The following is a 16015-nucleotide window of genomic DNA, read 5'->3' as shown; positions in this document are numbered from 1 at the left end:
TTGAGTGTAATCCAACCTGATCCAAAGAGTGAAGAGTAAACATGAATAACGACAGCAACTTGGTGCTTCGCCAATTAGCAGGATGGTGCAAAAAGAAAAGTAGGAACACATCATTTTTCCTGCACTTTAAAGGCCACATAGTAATAATAAAGCACCATTTTATCAGAGCTGTCAGTCAGCTGGTTGCTCGCCTTTCATTTCTAGACAAACTGACACACACGTGAAGCACGTCATAACAAATCTCTGCAAATCACATCTGCAAGGAAATTTACTTGGTTAAAAGAAGAAAAATCACAAAGTCCAAGAAAATGAAATTAAACCTCTTTCCATGGTTGGCATTAATTATAAAGTAAGTGAGTATGTTGTCCTTTGGTTGGACCAATCAGGTTTTAAAAAACAGTAAATCAAATAAAAATAGAGGAAATGTCCCTGTCTTGAAAAGGTTTTAGCTAATAGGTCCTCTCTGCATCACTGTTCACTGGACTGTTCTGACCCATATAAAAAAATTATACACCAAGCAGTAAATGTCACCAATTAAGCCAAATTACCAAAGGTATAATTATTTTCTGTTGTTGAGCTTAAAAAGTTGGTTGAGGCTGGTCTTCACCTCATGGGGGGGAAATAATTAGCCAACTTTCTTTGTACAAGTTCTTGTTTTCTGTTTGTTTGGTTATTTTGCGATGGAAAAGAAAGTCCAGCTCAAGACAGGTGAATACCTTGACTCATAAATAGGCTGATTTTACTTTTATACATTTCTTATGGCCCATAAATGAAAATGAACAAAGTACCGAAGAGGCAGGAGAAACACCCTTCAACCATTTTACATCTAATATTGGATAGTTTGTCCATCAGAGGGCAATTTCCCCTTTAGGCGATGCATAGTTATAACGCCATCCCAATTACAACAACTAGACTGATCCAAGCAGTCAGCCAAAGCCTAAACAAGCAACCCCACTCAAACAAATGTCAAGGAATTCTGTTTCTTATGTTACTGATGTCATATTTTTAAATCACAAAATGTTGATTTTAAAAATTAAGTTATAATAGTAAACTTTGATAATAATGTCATATAGCATATATGAAGCCCTTTTTAAAATACACAATTACCAAGTTCTTCACAGTATACATCTTTATACATGTAAATAGGAACAAACACATGGTCTTTTATTCCTGCGTAGACACTTTTATACACACATATTGGAAAAAGAAAAGGCCACCGATAATGGGTAAAAGATTAAAGAAAAACTAACCTTTAGGAATACTGGTCCTGCTCTATTTCAGAGAGGTGATAGAATATAGAAATACACCATTATAAAGGGTCTTTGGGGGGCATTGGGCCCCTACTTGCAGACTTAGTAGCTTCAGTGCCTCTTAGCATTGATTTTTCAAGTCTCTGTTTCTCATTTGGTTGAACGGCTCATTTGTGTTGTTGTTGTTTGTTGTTTTCAGCTGTTATGCTTTGCTATCCTGGAAGGGGGAAAAATGTCATTTAGATCATCAAATCCCAGAAACACCAGTCTTCCAAAAAACGCCATTCTGGTTTTCTCATTCGCTCCTTTTATGTTGAGAGTGAAGAGCGGGGGTCCCAAAATCTCCCAGAAGGTTGGATTCAGATCTGGTGAAAGTAAGGGTCGTATCATATTAAATTACTTGAACACTCACCAAACCATTCAGTCAGCATTGGTGTCCTCGTACTCGGCGAGACCACTCTGATGTTGTGCAAAAGTTTTGCACCAAGTTTTGCACTGACTCCTCCCTCTAAGGGACAGGTGGTCCTTATGCTGCTCTTCACAGCAAAACTAACTGAGGGGATGATGACTTGAGGTTGGTTGGCATCCGTTAGGAGGCGCAAAGGCTAAACACAGAAGAATAAAGAGAAGGACAGTGTGGTGAAGTGTGGTCTTTGCCTGGCTGGCTCAGTCAATAAAGACTCACAATTTCAGGGTCACTGCTTCAGGCCCTTCATTGTGTGTCAGTGTGATATGAAGCTTGTTTGTGGGTTTTTCACAAGGACTTTATTTTACCCCACACATGCAAAACACTCACTGAGCTGTCTTGTTGAGCTTTGCGGTCTTCTTTTCCATGCCGGCGTCTTCCTCTGCTGAGTTCTTCTCTTCTGTTACTGCCTTCCTTCTGGGCCTCGGCACATTGCTGAAATAGAGGGAGGGAGTGATTACTCCAGGCTACAGGTGTGCCACTCATCTCACCTGGGACTAGCCCCCCGAGACCATCCAGCCCCACCCCTGCTGTCTGCAGCCGAGGAAAGGGCACATCCCACCACCACCACCGTCGCTCTCTTCTGTTTCCAGCTGATTACTAATAGCTGTCATTTGGAAATTATTTTGAGTACTTGTTTGGGGGCTTTGAGATGACCTTTAAAGGCAAGGTCTCTGTCTCAGTAACAGAAACATTCTTGTTTCTTTGTCATTGTTTTCCCCACCCAGCTGCAAGCTAACAATTTAGATTCTTTTCATTTCTGCTGTAAATAATTGCTCTGCCTGAAAGAAATTTCGAGAGAGGTTGATAAGCAAGAAAAATGTTACCCATCTCTCCATGCATCACAAAACTAGCTGCATTTCATTTATTTTTATTTTTTTTATTGTAGGCACTCTATGACATTCATTTTCTGTTAGTCCCCCACCTATTCTTTTATGCGACCTTGTACTGTAATGAAAGATACAGTTATATGAAGAGGAACATGGTATTGGCCATAGAAATGAGAAACTCTTGTCCTTTTCATTGGGAAGGAGAGAAGGATTGCACGTTTGTAATGTCAGCAGAGTCGATCAAAGGTCTGAAAGTACTTCAGAAATTAATAGGAATTAAATGACTTTCTTTAAAGAAAGCTGAAAGAAGGATCCAGCAGAATGTGGTGAAGGTTTTCATCATTATTTAAGCTTTTGGCTGTGTATTGACACAGTTCATGTGTCAGTGTGTTGTTCTTGTGCAGAAGCATTACAAGAGGCCACGGTAAAGGGAACTGAGACATTGACCTATTTTACACTTCATCTAGTCAAGTCTATAACATTTAATCATTTAGTGCTTCGAGGTGTTTTTTTCTTCACAAAGTGCTTCACATTGCAAGGACATGAGAACATATTAAGAAGACAAAGCTACACACAGTGATGGAAAAATATGAGCCTCTAAATCCAAAAAGTTGGGAAGAGAAGTTTGTTTCTTTGGGAGTACTTCAGCTTAAAAAGTCAGTTTACTTTTCAAACAAATAAGATGGCAATAGATTTTAAATGACTGCACTTCACTGACTTCACAGAATAAAAATACATAAACAGGTTTGAAAATGTTTCTTTTAAAGGAGAGTCGACTAAACGGAGCTGGAGTGGTTAGCTGCTCCAGAGCCTTGGTGTCAAAGGCTGTTTTCCCACTAGGTTTCAATCTTGTACCAGAAACAACTAATAGATTTTGAGCCTGTGAGTAAAAACAGCGAGCAGCATTTGATTTAACAAGAAGATGAGGTATATGCATTCAATCTGATTCTGTAGTTTTCCATAGAGTCAAACTGGCCAAGTGTGAATGCACTGACTACAATCACGTGGAAAAGAAAACTTTTGACAGGATCAAGTCCTATGAAAAATTAAGTATCCCTCTACTGCTCATCAAATGATCAGCTGATGATCTTACCAGAAATGGACACCTCAAATTCACCCCAAGGTCAGACTGTGCAATGAAACTGCATCTCAGAGTCAGGCCTCAGTTAGCATGTTAAATGCTAAAGTTCATGACATTCGAATTACAAAAAGACTAAACAAAGAGCTGGAAGGGCTGCTGTTAGTAAGATGTTGGGGGGTTTTTTCTTTGAGAAGGAAGATGGCACTATGTAAGGCAGTTGCAAACAGATAAACTAAAAGACTTCTGGAAAAAGTCCATGGCTGGAGGTTTCTGTTAAGACTACTTTTTTCCCAGTGTTGCCAGGCTCTTCCTCACAAGGTATACTTCTCTAGGGATTAAATCTAAGATATATAATAGTGGTGTTAATTGTTCAAATTCTAAAATGTAAATGATCAGAAATGTTAAAAAGTCACACCTTTCTGTTCGGCATCAGTCGACTCTGTTTTTCCTCAGAGTCCGCTCATCTTCTCCTCCTTCACACCCCCACAGTTTACCACGTTAGCAGACAAAGTAATTGGCAGAAAATAAAAGAAAACACACAGTACCAGTCCCATTCTTTAATACATCAGTAATCACCACTATCTGCTTGCCCCCAAGAGGCCCTGCCTTGCATAGTCCATCATTTGCACTAATGCATAAATTCCCCATTTCTTCTTTAATTGTTTTCAATTAGCTTCTTGTTAGCACTTTCATATGTGGCATCATACGCCCGCACTTCCCTTTCTTCTCACTTTTTCACACTCTCACAGGGTGGCTGGGAGAGAGAGGGCACACATGCAAAGCCAGAAGAGCTAAAACTCAAGAAGTGTTGAATGTTTGTGTTGGAGGTCAAGAAAACTGAAGATGACAAAAGTGGCTATAAATACTTGACAGCATGACTAGAAACCATAGCAGAGGGACTGGGCACAGAGGTAATAGTTTCAGGTGTCATCAGCCGAAGATGAAAGGAAACACAGAGAGACATCTTCATCCTCCTTCCTGCTCACCACCACATAATGAAATAATTAGATAGTTAGAGAAGTAATTGGAATTTTTCTTTCCTCCCACTGAGACGTTCGCTCAGCTGCAGAAATGAGCAAAGAGAACAGAAAAGGGAGCACAGATTTGGAGCAGCCTCACCACACCCATCTGAGCCCAAGCCTGCCCCGCTGCATTGTGGGGAGACACGGAGCCAAATTTGCCTTGACCAATCGTTTGCATGTTCAGAGTCAGCTGTGCATATGCACTCGGCATATTTGTGTGTGCATTAGGGGAGGAGACTAATTTCACTGCTCTCGTTCGGTCGTTCGTTGTTTCGCGGCAGGGGGTGATTTGTCAACCAATCCGAGAGCTCGACCTAGTTTTTGTTCTCCTTTCTTTCCCAAAGCTGTGGGCATGTTCAGAGGATACAGTCAAAGCACCAAAGCCAAAGTATGCTGCATGTTGTGATACAGTGCATTGCTGTGTTGAGTCACCTTCTTATGAGACACCAGCGGACTTAAGTTGCTTTTGTAGCGTTCCTGCTGTGTTAACAAGCGTGTGTACGTGTGTGCAGTGGTTCTGGTGTGTTAGTCACAGAAATAGCTGCCAGCGCACATCAGCCTCCTTTCAGCTCATCACCGGATACTTCAGAGAAATGAGATGAGATGAGATTAGGGATTTAGTTTGCTGAGAAGCCGTCAGATTGAATCGGCACACTATGTTTAGGTTGCGTTCTTCCTTGTTTTCTCTAACAGTTTGTTTGACACTCTGTTTGACCACGCCTTTGGCCAGTCTTTGCTCATATTTGCTTTATTCATACTCGTCTTCAGTCTCCTGCACACACACCCACACATGCGCAAACATGCATGCACACGCTGCATGTATATGCATATACATACAACGTGCCGGCGGTGGTTGTAACTCTAAGTAAACACGCTTTTATATTTGTATTTGTTCACGCACAGAGAAGCACTAAATGCTTCAATTGTTCCGCTGAAATTAGTTCTCCTGCAGAGAAGAAAGGATTTCATGTTTTTTTTCCCCTCTGCTGTGATGTTTTGTCTCACAGTTCTTTTTGTCTTTAGATTTTCCGTGTTTCAAAAGACTTCTCACTTTGCAAGAATGTTTAATTTGTGAACAGCAATCCAGCGCTGGTCTTTTTTTTAAAACCATGAGTTTATGATCTAAAATGATTTCTTTTAAAAATCTTCAGATTCCTATGACTCGTTGATCTTATATTTTCTTCTCCCTTTGACACCATATTTGTAAAAGATTTTGCCAATGACTTTTTTAAATCAGATATTGCAGAATTTGCATACTAATGATATTTAAATCCTGAGATACAAAAAAGCAAGACTATTTTTGCAAGACTGAGCATGTACAGTGAAGCCCCTTCAGTAAGTGAACAGCTGAAAGTCAGCTGATCTGGTTCTAACTACCACTAATCCTACATTAACATTTCTACATCCTCATAAAAGTTTGCTTTCAATTTACAAAATGTCATCCTCTACATATGTAATCAAACACACTAAACAGTCTGAGCATGCTAAAACAGCTGCACAGCCATGCTGGTGACAGTGATATTAATCCCAAGGTGACTTTTTTTCTTTTTGTTAGAGAGGAAAACTATAATATAGTGCATCATTAAAGCATCCTTTCTTACTTGTGTGTCATCTGCAGCCTTGAAATCAGATGCTCAGTCTTCATTTAGACTCTGTGGTAAGGTCAAACAGAAATGTATGTCTTTGTAGCAGTCATTCAGACATCATCCAGTCAAAATAGACAGCTGATCCTAGGGGCAACATTGCTGTGAAGCTCATTTTAAAAAACAAAAGACAGAAAAGGTTTTATTTTCTTTCTAAATTTCCTTTAGCTACCAAGGCCAAAACTGTACATTTTATATGAGAACACAAAGAAAAACACCAACAGTGGCAAAATGCAGTTCATATACAAACTTAATATATATTAGCAGAAAGGTTTTCATGCTAATTACATACAGCTACATCCTATTACCTGCTATATATTTTAATAATTCTTGTGGCCACCAGTTTAATTTCAAAATAAAATACTTTTACGGTATATTTGACTGCACAGCAGCAACTACACTCTTTTTTTTTATCGCTAATTTTTGTTTTGTTTTGTTTTTCAGCCTCTCTTTATTTTGTTTTGGCTTATCAAGCTTTAGTATATTAGAAAACTATGCATTCAATGTAGAATAGAAAAAGAACAAATCCCTTTCAAGCAGCAGTTGTTGCTACCTGTTAAATGTAAGTGTAGAATTAGTGCTGAGTTACTATAATCTGGCTGTATGTTTGACCTTTTTATTTTAGACCAGCTAGTGAACTTATTGTAGTGCGTCTAATCGGAAACAAAAAAGCAAATGTGTAAAATCAACAGAAAACTGAAATAATAAATGTCTAAAATCTCAGATTTGATGATTTGAATCATTTGGGGTGGTGTGTGAAAAATGGCCACCCTCACATAAGTGATAAATCTGGAACAACGGGTTATTCTTGCAGTAAATTCAGAGCTTCTGCTTGTTAACTCATCATGTGATGCTCCTGTGTCATTCCAAATCCGTGCGTCCTCACATTATCGCTGGCAGATGATATGTTTTAATCAGGGTCAAAGTGCAAAGAATGGCAGAGACTAATGTCACAGAGAATGATGTTATTTTTACCGTTAAACACCAGTCTCTGTTTAAATTGCTACAGCTATTTAGAACAGCTATATTCAAGAGGGCAGAGATCACAAACACCAGAGCTCTGCTGCACTGCACTGATCAGACAAAGCTTTTTTTCATTTTTTTTCAAGACATTTTTGTAATCATTATTGCAACTTTATTTTTTAACAAAATAATAATTTCTAACTTAAATAGGCAGGTCAATCACCATCCGCCCAATGTGGATGGTTGTGTTCTGGCTAGCTGTGCTGTCCACTAACTAATACTCGAGTTTTTCTGAACTAAAAAAGATCTGTGTAGTAGTTAATGCTTTACTTAAACTTTTGATGATATTCTGCTTCTTAGGACCTTGAAAAACTCTTTAAACTGACAGTTTGTGGCTGTAATGGCCACTGTGGGCAGTGAGTTCACAGGTAACCCTCTGTAATGTATTTACCACCTTATGTGTAATTCAGGATTTTCTTTTACTACTAATGGTAGTCACTTCTGGCTCTTGTCTTAGAGTTGAAATCTGGGTTGTAGTGTCTGAAATAATGCTGGCTGTTAGTATTAAGTAATAGAGAAAAGTGCTCGGTGTTTGGTGCGTCTCAGAGAGTACTGGGTTAGCCAAACTTCATTTTGTTTTTAATAACACTTTCCATTTCCATCAGCTGTATGTGGAATAGAAATTGTATTTATATAGCACCTTTTATTATCTGTAAAGTAAGACTGATTTACAGTGGAAAACAAAAAAATTGAAAATATGGGCGTAAACAGGAAAATAAACAAATATGAGGCAACATAAAAATAGGCATGAGTGAAATGTAAAATCTGAGTTAATAAAGCAGAATACGTCAAACATGTTACACGGCAATAAAAGCCACAAAGAGATTGTTGCAATGCGTGTCTGCTTTAAGCGACACACACACACACACACACACACACACAGACACACACACACACAGTGATTAGCTACAGGTGTGGGAGAATATGAAAGTTTTTGAGAGAAACAGTTGTCATGGACTTTGAATCAGCGTGACTGAAGACGGCCTCGTCAGAATAATTCTCATAGATCGACTTCTGTACGTTTATTTTACAGGTCTCAACAGGTTATCATCAAAGAGTGTTTGATATGTATTTAGGGGCCAAAATATTAACCCTTTAAAGCCAAGCGTGTTGTATGTGATACATGCGTTTTTGTGAGTTTTTGAGATTTCTCTTTTACCCTCAAAAAATGATATAAATTGCATGACATATTTTTAATGACTAAATTGTAAATGTGATACAAACTAAAACTGATATATGCAGATTAAAAATAATATATTTTTTTATATATTTTGCCTAAAGGTTCAACAAACACTCCATTATCAAAAAATTAAAGATTTCTGGCAGTTATTTCATGTTGCAGGTTTTAAAGGGTTAAATACTGGAGGTCCAAGTCAAAAAAACTGAAATGGTGTAGAATATGTATCAGAAAGATTATTTTCCTTGTTCTTGTTCTTGCTAAGATTTATGGGGGAAAAGGATGTATTCTGATTGTATAGGGTTAAGGTTTGGATGTAATGACCTTGCAGGGATAAAAACCTGTAAAGAAACTGAAACCTTAGCTTATTAGAGTGTTAGGAGTAGTAAATGATGCTCAGTTATTCCCTCCAGTTTGCACTCCCATTGTCTCATTTTCATGACCCTGGATTTATTCGACTTGGATTAAGGATTTCTACGAGGACCATTTTTTGTAACTTCTTCGCCCACTTTTGTAAATGTCAAACCTACAACACCACGATTAATCTCTCCTGGAAAAATTATCTGAAACTGTGTGATATTATTCCTGTTTCCCCCTTTTTTTTATTAAACCATCTCTCCTCCTCCCTAACCCTCTCTATTACAGCCAGGCTTTCAGCTATAAACAGTTCTAGGAGACCACATACCTGCACTTCCTTAACTCCTTACTGCTGTTAGGGTTAATTAGGTATTGATTTGATCAGGACCAGGCAAGGGGCCTTATTCTAAAGGCTTTGGTCACAATGAATTATTAATGCTCATACAGAACTATATATAGCGTGCATCCAGTGGTCACAAGAAAGTCAAACGTTGGTTCCTCTGTGCTGTTTAACCGAATCCCTGTTTGCTCCCCTCTCTGCTTCCTGCTCAGATTGATTGCACTACTTCCTTCAGGGTTATGTTCATTTTTTTTTCTTTTGGTTGTTGGAAATATGAGAGATGTTGTTTCTTTACACGTTTGGGTGTGCTTTAATTTGACAAGCACACCCTGAATGAATTTTTTAGTTGCTCCGTTGCTCTTGACAAATACAAAGCAGCGTTGCGAGAGCACCGAGAGGGAGGCTTTTACTGATCTGATGTTGATGGTGTTTTCCTAAGAGATACATCCACACAATATTTTTTTTTTTTTTAAATGGTCCAAATCTGGTTAACGCCAAGCAGAAACAACAGTGAATGAATGCCAAAACTGCAGTTCATCTAATAACCCAAAGTGAGCCTTCTTTCAGCCTTGAGAAAGTCTGTCTGTTACGAACAAAAGCTTTGGTCTCTACAGTTTCCAACCCTCATAATAACTTGCAGCTAACGAAGCTTGCTAGCGTTAGTTGATGGCTTAGCATCTTCTAGTCTAAATATGGCAGCTTTTAGCTCCAAGATTCCAAAATGGTGGCAGACAATGTGTGGCTACATCCATCTATTATATAGAGTGTGGGGTTATCACATTTTCTTTCTGCTTTCATTAACTCGTAAACATACCATAAAATGCCAAAGCTTTAATTAAAAAATAATGGCTTCTAGTGTAAAGTTGCCAAGCATGTATGTCTACATCATCCACTCCTTCTTTATCGTTAAAGTGCTGTGTGTGTTATATCTTGCACCGTGATTCACTGCATCGGTCATTTGTTCACATATTTGCCAGAATTGTTTGTCGTTTGTCCATTTCAGTGCACACCGTTCAGCTTGATGTCTGCTGATTCCGTACATGTGTGCATTTTTGTGTATGCACCTCAGTTTTGGTCATGCTCCTCTCAGCTGTGCTGCTGTTCTGTGTGAAGTGAAATGAAGTGGCACAGTGGAGATTTCAGAGATTTGTGCGTGACAGAAAGAGGAAGATCGTTTGTATTGACATGTATTTTTGCATAACACAATGACACACTCCAGATGCCATAGTGTGTGTGTGTGTGTGTGTGTGTGTGTGTGTGTGCGGTCTCTTTCTACTAAGTCATGTGTGACTGCTTTTGGACCTGCAGTGTGTGTGTTCACTAACTGACCTACATTTCTGGAGCTTTTTGCCAGTGGCCCAAGAGACTTTGTCACTGTTATCTCATCTAGCCAATCACAGCCCCTAATCTCATTTTGTCCAATCACATCCCCAATCTCATGTGTCCAATCATGGCTTTGGCCTTCGGGGGGAGTCATCTTCTACTCTACCCGGGCTTCTGTCGGAGAAGCGTTTCCGGCTGACTGTACCTTTTAAACACTCACCATCTTATGGCCCAAATAGAGGAGCAGCTCAGTAATTTTGACTTTCAGCACTGATTTCTCATGCAGCGCTGCAACCCTAATTATTTCCCCCCTGACTTGAAAGGAGAGCTGTGTTTCTGCGCACATTGCCAGCTGGAGAGGAAGGAAAAAAAAATTAAAGCTTTTGAAAATTCTTTGAAGCTTCCGTTTTTTTGTTATCAAAGCTGTCTTTGTTGGTTGCATGAATTTTGCATGTGCAGGTTTAAGGGAACTGTGATGTGCGTGTGTGTGTGTGGGAAGCTGGGTAGGTGGATGTGTTTTCATACAACATATTTTGCAAAATATAAAAAAGTGCCCATCACAATAGGTTTAATCAATACCATCCATGTGAATATCAACTATAAAACCATGACAACAATATTAACTTAAAAATTGCCCGTATTTGGTTTTACGCTCCTTGAATTGTTTCTAATCTAGCGCTGTAATCTATATAGATTATATAAAGTAGCTGTGTATTTTCCATATTGATAAGGGATGACCTGTTAAATAGATGATGCTGGAGTTGTTGCAGTAGTTATCATGTTATTTAATTTTAAACTCAACCTGTTCAAACTCAACAAGTTCATTTGTATCAGGCTGTAGGCCAACACAAGCCTGGAGAGTAAGGGACAGATAATGAGGGATTTCTTTCTGTATCTCTTGCACAAACACACACCATTTCACACACTTTTTTCGTGATGGCAGTGCGACTTATCGTGTGGGAGTTCCTGCGTGTCTAAGCGCATAATCAGTAATGTGCTCATTGTTTTAAAATCAAGCATATAAAGTTAAATTTTCATGGCAAAATGAAAAAAAGAGACTTGAAAATAAATTGGAAATAAATAGTGTTTTGATAGGTACACCGTCAGATTAAAGCTGATGGTTAGTATTGTTGCGGTCACAGTGTGAAACCAGTGTGCTCAGATACACGAGTCAAGAAGTTGAAAACCAGCTGTCTCGTGTCGTGTATTAATTACGGCAAAACAAAAATAAGTGCAACATCAAACCCGATTCATACCAACTGCGTTTCTTCCACATTGGATTGAAACCTAAAAAATGCAGCTGCAGTCCTTGAATCTTTGACCTCCTTCCTATATTGGTTGCTTATAGTGTTGGTGCTGTGGGAGCTGAAGTGTTGCTGCCGACTGTAATGATTTTATAACAGAAATACATTTCCATGCAGGCTCTGGTTTTTCAGTCTCTGCTATTCCTGCGAGTAAAGAAGCATGGCCTCAGACTGTCATCTTCAACACCGAGCGAAGTGGCCACACTTGAACTGTGTTCGTGTGTGAGTGCGTGCAGCGTCTCCTGCACACACCCCTCGAACCTTTCCATCCCCTGCTCAAAATGCACACACATTTAAACACACATATGTCTTTGTCTCCGTTTCTCTCCCTCTGCCTCTGTTTCCATTTAGTGGAGGATGGGTTGGGGGAAGGAAAGAGAGAAGAAAGGTGGAGGTGGTGGTGGTGGGGGGTGGTCAGGTTGAAAATTACAATACGTATTTATGGTTTTTTTTGTGTGCTGTTGCTTGGCAACACCACATCGGGGGTATTTACAGTTAATAAAAAGTGAGTGACATTAGCTTGGTGTATTAGAGGTAAATCGCTCATTTGCTTTAAGAGCTAGAAAGAAAGTGTGTGTGTGTGTGTGTGTGTGTGTGTGTGTGTGTGTGTGTGTCTTTATATTGTGTGTGTGTATATGTAATAAGTGCTCACTGAGCCTTATCTTTGTAGATATTTAACTCCTGGTGTGACCGAAAGGCCTTTGTTTTTTGTGCTCTAACATCATTCTGTGTGTGTGCGTATAGAAATATATTTTCAAATTTGTGTGTACACATAAAATAATATAATGCAAAATGTTTAAGTTTTCATTTAAATAGTTTTTTTCACATTTATTATTATATTGCTTTTTTTTTCTTTTGTGCATCAGCAGAAATCTATCCCAGGAGAAAAGCACGTTGTCATCACATTTCCTCCTTAAAAGAACGATTGTTTTATTCCACGCGGCGGTATTTTTGGTCACTGCCATTTGTTGTTTCGATGGGAACTGTGTCAGCTGGCATTAACGTCACATCTTGTCTGTCTTTCACAGGCTTTGAAAGCATCTTGGAAGGCTTGTTTGGGCCGGGACTAGTCAAAGACATCACCCTTTTCCAAGGTAAACATGCAAAACAAACAAATCAGCATTTGCAAATACAACTGTATACAAACGCACCGACCATAGTTAGCAACGCAAATGGCAGTCTGTCCTACCAAGTCTTTGGCAGCTGGCATACCAAGTAACGCACACGTGATGAAACTGTGAGGGAAAAAATGGGAACTTTAATAAAATGAAATAAACAAAACAACAAAATGGATATTTATTGAGAGAAAAATAAAATAAATCATTTTTATCAGTGACAGTGCTGTTTGGAAGGACTAAAGTCATTTTCATTTTGTGCTCTGGAGAGCTTTTATATATTTCTGTTTAAAAAAACAAACAAACAATAGACATATGCATACAGCAGGAGCTCAGCTCTCAATTTAGCTTAGTGTTATTCAGCGTGAGAGACACTGTGGACCTTCAATAAATATATACCGACATGACAATGAGCGACGCAGCATCTCCCCATTGATCTGTCTTTAAAACATTTATTGCCTACAGAAGTGACGCTGCTGCAGAAAGCATTTACAATACAGAACAATATGATTAATTCATACAATAGTGTTTAATTTATGCAGGCCAGATGTCACCAAACAGAGCTGGAGAAGGACAAAAACTGGCAGCCTGGACCAGCTGAGCTTGATGGTTTCTCTGGTAATGAGGCTCTCACTGCTCCCTAATGGTCTGATGCTAGAGGAGCTGGTAAACGGCTAAATACAGTGCAAAAAAAAAAAAGAATAGTGCCTTAAATGCACCTGCTACGACTGCATTCACGGTGAGAGCATGAGCAGCAGAAACAGGGCTCGGTCTGAATCACACAGCTGATGTCACAGATCAGCACCACCCTGCAGATGTGTCTTCATGTTACCTGCTGACTTGAATGTGGATCTGCACATCTGTAATTTATCACAAGTATTAAAATAATATTATGGTGTATGCAGCCTCTTTTTCATAAAATCCAACATGCCAGGTCTTTTAACCTTTACATGAGCCCCTATGTGATTTTTCTTCTGTTATCTTAGATGTTTTTAGTTGTAGAATATTCAAATATTCGCCTCTTCAAATTTTGTTAGAAGATTTAGCTAGTTTTCATATCCCTTTGGCAGAATCTCTTTTTTTCCCAAAAATCAATCTAGAAAAAAAAGGAGAGTAGAAAAACTACAGACACAAGAACTGCCCTCGCTCTTTGCTGTGCTTATGAGGTGAGTGATTAGCAAGGCCTCAGAGACTTCCAGAGAGCAGCGCAGCATCTTCTGTTGCTTTTTTCCTGAGTGATCACTTTACATGTAAATATAGCCCAAGTTACAGCAGAGTCATTGTCTTTATCGCTCATGTATGTATGTTGATTTTTTTTATTCTCATGTATAAAATCACCGGCCAGCCCTCACTGGGAGAAGCTTTGATTTTTCGCTATTGTTGTAGGGAAGGTCCAACAAAGCTCAGAAAAAACTTTATTAGGTACACCTTTTCAGCTGCCTGTTAATGTAAATATCTTATTAGCCAATCACGTGACAGCCGCTAATGGATTTAGGCAGGCAGATGTGTTTAAGATGACCTGTTGAAATTTAAACCAATGAGTAAGAAAGGTCATGTCAGTGATTTTGAATGTTTTTCTAGTTTAGGTTTTGGGAGATGGTTTGTTGGGTTGTTTGGGTCCAAATTTGATGCAAACAACATGAATCCAGGATCCGTCCTGTCATGTATCAGTAGTTCAGGCTTGTGTTGGGGGGGGATTTATTTTGTAGGCACACTTTGAACCCCTTAGTACCAGCTGAGCATCATTTAAAGGCCACAGCCTAAATGAATGTATTTCTCACCATGTCTGTCTCTTTATGACCAGTGTACTCATGTCCTGATGTCTGCTTGTAATAATAATGCACCATGTCACATAATCTCAAACTAGTTACTTGAATGAACAGAACTACAGTAGGAGCCCCTTTGGGATGTGGTGATATGAGAGATTTGCATCATGGATGTGCAACCAACAGATCTGCAGCAACTGTGTCATGCTGTCAAGTCAATGTGGACCAAAATCTGAGGAGTCTTTCCAGCACCTTGTCAAATCTATGCCACAAATAATTAAATGCCATTTTATTAGGTATACCTTACTAGTATTAGGTTTCACCACCTTTTTCCTTCAGATGTGCCTTGAGTGTACAACTGGCGCTACAGTTACAGCCTTTAGTGGAAAAACCGTTAAACAACCACAGTTTGCATTTTTCCGGTGCTCAATCATATGCTGGTTCCCCAGTCTGTCATCCAAACTGGTGAACCCCAGTGCATATGTAAATTTATGAAGTATATTTGTGGTTGTACAGCATTGTCTGTGTGATGACTGCTTTCATTCACATTCTGAAACTCAGGATGCCATAAAGACAGATGTTGTGTTTGGATTCAGGGATTCTATCATTTGTGGCTCTTCCTCCATGCACAACACTCACAGTACTTATGGGAATTACAAAATGAGTTTTTACATCAGCAAAACCTCCAAACCCAATTGTTACATCTTCTCATAAATATCATGTGACTAAAGCGAAGGAAGACTGCCCAAGCACACGGCTCACTCTCTCACATGCACTCTCTGAAAAAACAAGGTCAACATGGCGTTCTGCTGTCATGTGACCCATCCCCCACCAACTTAAAGCATTTTTAGAATATTTCGGGCATGTCATTTTCACTCATGCGTTACACTCGTGCATTGTCTCCCAAGTAAAGCTGGCACAGGAGGCAGCAGTGAAGCCTCCCTCACATAAAAACACAAACGCTTAGCAAAAGTTAATCTTCGTGACTTGAAGAGGAAAAAAAACCCAAACAAAATGCTGTCTCATGAATTATTTTCCCTCAAAGGGCCCTCACCCTCCTTTGTGTTTCCCAGACTTTCTGTCTAAAGCTGAAGTCAGCCAGCTCTCACTTTAGAGTTATATATTTACTGATTTGAGTCCTGTGGGCGCAGAAAACTGGTTTCTCAGCCTGCGATCAAAATGTCAGAAATGTTAAAGGTCTGTTTAAGAAAGAAGGCGCTGCTACGTGATTCAGAGCAAGTGAAGCTGAAGTCTGATGATTGCAATAGTTGCTGATAGCTTCCATGTTTTTTTTTCTGTTTTTTGGTCAGTGGTTCGC

At 39.2% G+C, this 16015-nt stretch overlaps 1 protein-coding gene across 1 annotated transcript in view; it reads left to right on the top strand.

Annotated features, from left to right (window-relative positions):
- Window positions 1-16015, top strand: part of lcor (ligand dependent nuclear receptor corepressor) — an 89458-nt gene that overhangs the window by 30833 nt on the left and 42610 nt on the right. Inside the window, exon 2 of the transcript XR_003220490.1 lies at window positions 12845-12910. The gene's annotated coding sequence lies outside the window, so the exon portion shown is untranslated. The remainder of the gene's footprint in view (window positions 1-12844; window positions 12911-16015) is intronic.

This window comes from Oreochromis niloticus, linkage group LG6 (genome assembly GCF_001858045.2).
Source record: "Oreochromis niloticus isolate F11D_XX linkage group LG6, O_niloticus_UMD_NMBU, whole genome shotgun sequence".
NCBI classification, from domain to species: Eukaryota; Metazoa; Chordata; class Actinopteri; order Cichliformes; family Cichlidae; genus Oreochromis; species Oreochromis niloticus.
Note: the sequence above shows the minus strand (reverse complement) of the source record. Positions and strands in the feature narration are given on the sequence as shown.